Genomic DNA, 6085 nt, shown 5'->3' on the forward strand with positions numbered 1-6085 from the left:
ACTTGAAAAACAAACCCATTCTTACAAAATGTTCACAGAATAAAAAACATGGTGTTTATAATGTGATGACAAATTTTTACAACAGTGTTTTCAAATACTGAGAGGTAGTAGTCATAGTTAAACTTTTCAAAAAATTGAGGACTTTTTTTAACTCTTGTTTTTCTTTAATACTGAGGTAGTTAAAATGTCAGCCTCAAAATAGAATGTTTCTATGGGAAGAGACCAAGGTTTATAGGGGAGGCAGGTGCTGTAAACACTTCTTAGAAAAAGAAATCTGAAAACCTGTTGAAACAATAAGTGTCTGAACTTATTTTGGCAATTTCTTAATGTTTGAAAACCTGTTTTAGCAATAGCAGTGTTTGAACTGAATTATAGCAATTTCACAATATCTGAAAACCTGTTTCAGCAATAACAGTGAACTTATATTAGCAATTTCACAATATTGGAAAACCTTTTAGCAATAACTTTGTCTGAAAATTGCTTAAGATTTCATAATTATGTTTCATTAGATATTACTTCAACAGACATAAAAATAATACAACAATACCAATTACTACACTATCATGAATGACCTTGATTTTTACACTTTATTTATTGAGAACTGACATCATTACATTCTAAATAATATATAAAGTAAATGTTTATAGCAGTGTCACTTTATTTTTAATAATAAGCACTGTCGCTTTTTATAAGTACAAGAGGAGAATGTTTAACATAGATGCACTTGTATTCATAATATCCCACACTGACAAACACAGAGTTTGTGCCACATACCATCTCTGTACAAGCTAGCTAATTTCCTTAACTTAAAATTTTCAAAGCCCCATTTGGAATTCAAACCCTAAAGTGGTGATGACTAAGTGATTGGGAGTCAGTGACATTTTCCACTCAGTTTCATAAGGCTCGTACTGCCTCACTATAAAGAATTTATGTTTACAACAGTCAAAGATTGTCTGAAAGATATACCCCTGTCTCTTCACCATAGAAACCTATTAATAGACAAACTATAATAAAGGACCCTTTTCAACAATTGGGGCATGCATGGGTTTATTAGTCAAATCTTAAAGTAATATGCAGCATGAAAATCTAATAATTTCTTTAAAAATCCACTAAAAAAAACTAAAAAAAAGAAGAAGAAAAAATGTCTTTGGAAATAGGCAAATGTGCTCCCCCCTTTCTCCACGTTGTTCTTTACATATCATTTTAATAAGCAGCATATTTATGTATACTTATTTCAAGCTATGCACAAAAGAATACTATCTATTCACAATCATGTTTGACATACAGGTGTGACCTTGAACTTCTATTAATAGTATATCATAAGCATGTCTTACAAATGTACATATATTATTATTTTATATCCATCCAGGGTTGACAGAATGTTGACCGGACACAACTAAAAATGCACTTTTATTTCCATATACATATCATGAATTTTGATCTTCAAGTGTGACCTTGACCTTTGAGCTTGGGACTTGATTCTTGACCATGACACATGGTCATTTTGTCTAACACATTTATGCATAGTAATTTTAAATCCATCTTGAAATGACAGAATTGTTGTCCAGACACAAACATCAATGCATTTCTATTAAATATTTCCTTTGAAGTCAGAATGTGACCTTGACCTTTGAGTTTCAGACCTAGTTTTTGCACATGACACATTGCCCAATGTGCTTTACATTTATACAAAATTATTATAAAATCTATCCAAAAATGACAAAGTTTCGACAGAAGGACGTAGAAAACGCTACAAAAACTATATGCCTCCTCATTTTGGTGGGCATATGAAAAAATAAACAATAAACACCTTTTTACAGAATTTTTTATGTTACACCTTTTACTGATTTTTTGTTTTGTTTTATGTTTTATGCAGAAAAAGATGTTTTGAAACATTTTTTCCTAAAGTTTAGAAACCATTTTACATTTTAATACAAAAACTGATATTTTATTTGACAAAAAAAGACCTATAGAATTTTTGTATCACAGAAACCCATGCATAAAGCCCAAGACACATTTGTTTTTGTATTTGGTTTGTAAATATAAAAAAAAACATAACATTCTGAGCTTTTTGTAAAAAAATCATTCTTGTGAGGCAGATCTGTTTTACCTGACAAATTTGACCATATCTAAAATGATACAATTCTAAATGCAAAGTTTAATGCACACAACAAACTAGTACAAAATACACTTAAGTCTATAGTATCGCAAAATACACTTAAGTCTATGGCATCAATGTTTCAAACAATTCACACAACACTTTGTAAACTAGCTTGATTCACTATAATGTAAACTAAGACTCAGGTAACATAACCTGTTTTATACCTTCATAATATAGTATATAACATACCTTATGCATAACATTTACTAATTATAGTCAACATTATTGACTGATCATAGATGATAGCATTGACATATCCTAGTCAACAGCATTGACTTATCCTAGTTGACAGTATAAACTAATCAGTTGACAGTATAAACTTATCATAGTCAACAATTTAAACTAATCAAAGTCAACAATATAACTAATCATAGTTGACAGTATGAACTAATTATAGTCGACAGTAAAAATACTTAATAATAGTCAACAGTTTACACTAATCAAAGTCAACAGTATAAACTTATCTTAGTCGACAGTACAAACTTAACATAGTCGGCAATATAAACTAATCATAGTTGATGTTTAAACTAATCATAGTCGACAGTATAAACTACCCATAGTTGGCAGTATAAACTTAACTTAGTTGACAGTCTAAACTTATGATTGACAGTATAAAATAATCAGAGTTACAGAATAAACTAATCACAGTTGACAGTATAAGATTAATTATAGTGAACACTATAAACTTACTATATATATATATATATACTTAACATATTTAACAGTTTATACTAATCATATTTGACAGTTATGCAAGAGTCACAAATAAAGCATGCATGATAATGAAAATCCAAAGAAAAAGAAAAGGGGTTATTATTAACTTAAATGATCATTTTTGTGGACTGAACAACAACACCAAAAATGAGGCTATTGCTTAATATTTGGGTGTTGTACCTTTTTCAACTTTAACACTAAAATGCCACAAGTTTATTCACTTCCACCGAAAGCAGAATTCCTTTAAATTATAGTTTATGTTACAAATACATGTGGGTGGGAAAAAAGATCCTTTCTCTTTTAATACATAACAAATTATGATGGTATTACTTTATATCATCAAATAACTGGAAAGGATAGATGTCATTAAATATCCAATAGTGGCATTTTTAAAAATTTAACTCACTACAGTGCTGGAGCAGTAAATCTAGACACTTGCAGAAATCATGATCACAAAGTACAATAATATTGTGTTGTTTTTTCCCGCAGATTCTTGCATTTTTCATTGATTATCGCATAATGTGAACAGATAAATGAGGCATCTTAAAGTGCATTTTGGGACAGGTGAAAAGGAGAGATATTAGCATTTATCATTCAAGGGCCTTGTCTGGTTTTACACCAAAATATGGTATTTAATGTGGTGCTTCTTTTTTGTCCTACTCCATGTTTAACTGTTGTAACAGATGTATGGGCCAACTGTAATTACATTGTCTATCACCATCATTGCTTATATCATCAATAATATGAAATTTTAAATCTGATTTTTCTTGACAAAGGTGTGAAATTTAAAGAAATTTGTTTTCGGTCAGTTTTCTATTGGCAAATTATTCTAATTAGTCTGGAATTAAACATCTTAAAGTATCTGACACTAGTTCAGTGGGCAATACATGTATCATGGTCAAAATATTCAAAGACAATACACTGTGAAATAAACTAGATGAGGGTTTGAGGGTACATTGTAAGATGCATGCATATAAGGCTTATAAGCATACCTTGGGATTCAACAGTCACTTGAAAATAAAAGAGGTATCATGCCTTTTGAAACATATGAGAATAAAAGGGTCACCTTTGCCTTTTCCATTATATGCATGTATTTATTACATTTCTAAAACTGTGCTTTATGAGTTGGAAATCTTAAATACAAGCTAGACATTTATCATTACAAGGGGCTATTCACTATCTATCTATAATTCTATCTATCCACAAATTTGTAATTACATTGTATATGTATTAATAACAAGGTATTTCATTTGATTCCCTATAAAATCCCTTTGAAAGAATTCAATAGAATATCTACATACATATTTAAGCATTTATATAAAGCCTAAGACAAAAATAAGTTTTCTTGGATGCACCAATGTTTGTACCTTTACCTACTGAAATGCTTTAAATGGACATGTTCAGCTTCCATTTGTTTTAACTGTTCATTATCAATTTTTGGGACATAAAAATGAGGATTGATAGTTAGACAACAACAAGGTCAGGCTGCACAGACCAGCTTTCGGGCACGACTTTAAAAATACCGGGCTCGATTTGGTTAATCCACTTTTTGGGGTTGGGAAGCAGGATATGGCTTTTGTCCTGCTACAAACCCAAAGGTTTCCTATCAAGCAGTCCATCATAGCAGTATAAATAAAATTTTGTTAAAACCAATATTTCCGCTGTTAGAGGGAAATTTTGCCCTATGATGGACTAAATATCTGAATTATTTTCAAACTTATTAAAAAAACCAATAATACCAGCAGTTGTATTGAACCATCTCATTAAGAGCCTCTAGCCTTTAATGACTTTTCTAACCCCAGATTATCCCATAAACCACGGCACAGGAGTGTAATAAAGCCATTTAATAAAAAAACAATATTACACTAGTGTAATGACACTTTGATGTGATGTCATTTGCACTAGAGACCAGAGGCTCGAATATGATTTTATTCAACTCATTCAATAAATTTAGTATTAAACCTACACTCATTCAATATCCTCTAATATATAGTATAGAGCCAGGTGGACATGTATGCCTGCACATCCTTGCAGTCTGACTAGACTATGTACTGTTAGTAACTAATTACTTGCATTATTTTAATCATCAAATGGAACATAAATTTCAAGAAATTTATTTTCAGTACAATCACGTCAAATAACCTCAGTGGAGTCTTAAGTTAACTTGCTGAATTCCTTATATGAATGTGTTCTGAGTTTCTATATTTAAAATAGTTTCTTAGCAATTTTGGTGACTTTAACATGCTTGTTTGTTTGTTTGTTTCATTTTACTCCTTTTCCCTAACAGTATTTCAGTCATATAGGCGGGTAGTTTCCTAACCATTGTTCCTGGAGAGTTACACCAGTACTAGACTACCTTCCTCTGTGCTTAACTACCACAGCATCTCCTGGGGATCGAACCCACGCCAGAGAGGTAACTGGATTAGAAGTCATCAACTCTGACCCCTCGACCACAGAGGCGGTACAGATTGCATGGATGTGCAGACTGGCCTTGCCCTATGCTGGTGGCATAGCCTAATTACTTTCATTTCTTGGTGGTTAAAACTTCACAATTTTTAGATCTTAATATATATACACAGAAAAAAAATCAACAGTAACTCTAAATTTAAAATAAAAAAAGTTCATAATACGATTATTTTTATTAAATTATTTTGTCAACTTAATACAACAACTGGTTAACCCCTATTAATGTTAGAAGGACTTAACCCGTTATAGCATTAAGTCTACAAATTATTTTAAGGAAAATTTTAACAGCAGACCCTACATGTTCTATGTATACTAAAAGCTTGATGTCAGTGCCTGATGTATTATATATACATGTAGTAGCAACAGTATGGTAGCTGGTGACTAACAATTTTCAAACAATGCTCTGCATCAACAATATTTCTTTATTTTTAAGTGAATCACAGGACATCATTCTTTTTTTCTTCTGTTAATCCTTTGACTATTTGAGACCACAAAGACATGCCTTTGCCACAATCCCCTAGCCTGGTATCGAGCCAGCCTAGGCTAGCCTAGATTTATACTGTAGGCTGTCTGATTTTTGATAGAAAATTCCCTTACTTTTTCAAAATGAACAAAGGGTAGCTAAGTTCATTTTTAAAAAAATGGGGGTTAAAAGTTAAAAATTAGAAACCTAAATTTTCATTTAATGCGGGAAAACCCCGGGGAATGCCTAAAAATGTGCGTCCCAATACTATTGAAAACAAA

The sequence above is a fragment of the Ruditapes philippinarum genome, unplaced genomic scaffold, assembly GCF_026571515.1.
Source record: "Ruditapes philippinarum isolate M1 unplaced genomic scaffold, ASM2657151v2 ctg6396_1_1_1_1, whole genome shotgun sequence".
Classification (NCBI taxonomy): domain Eukaryota; kingdom Metazoa; phylum Mollusca; class Bivalvia; order Venerida; family Veneridae; genus Ruditapes; species Ruditapes philippinarum.